The sequence below is a fragment of the Arachis duranensis genome, chromosome 1, assembly GCF_000817695.3.
Source record: "Arachis duranensis cultivar V14167 chromosome 1, aradu.V14167.gnm2.J7QH, whole genome shotgun sequence".
Taxonomy (NCBI): domain Eukaryota; kingdom Viridiplantae; phylum Streptophyta; class Magnoliopsida; order Fabales; family Fabaceae; genus Arachis; species Arachis duranensis.
Window position 1 is genome coordinate 60,658,735 of NC_029772.3, and position 482 is coordinate 60,659,216.

Consider the following 482-nt stretch of genomic DNA (forward strand, 5'->3'; position numbering starts at 1 on the left):
AAAAAGATGTGATTAGGAAGATATGATTGGTTTTAAAAAGATGTGATTGAGAAGATATGATTTGAAAAACATTTTAAAAAGATTTAATTTTAAAAATTAATGACTTGGCTAACAAGAAAAGATATGATTCAAACATTAAACCTTTCTCAACAGAAAAGGCAACATACTTGAAATGTTGAATCAAATCATTAATTGTTAGCAAGTATTTTTGAAAATGGAAAAAAATTGATTTTGAAAATATATGATTGAAAAGATATGCTTTGAAAAAGATTTGATTTTGAAAAATTATGAAAACTTGAAAAAAATTTGAATTAAAAACAGAATCTTCCCTCTTGTGCCATCCTGGCGTTAAACACCCAGAATGGTTTCCATTCTGGCGTTTAACACCCAAAACTCTACCTTTTTGGGCGTTAAACGCCCAGCCAGGTATCCTGGCTGGCGTTTAAACGCCAGTTTTCCTTCTTCACTGGGCGTTTTGAACG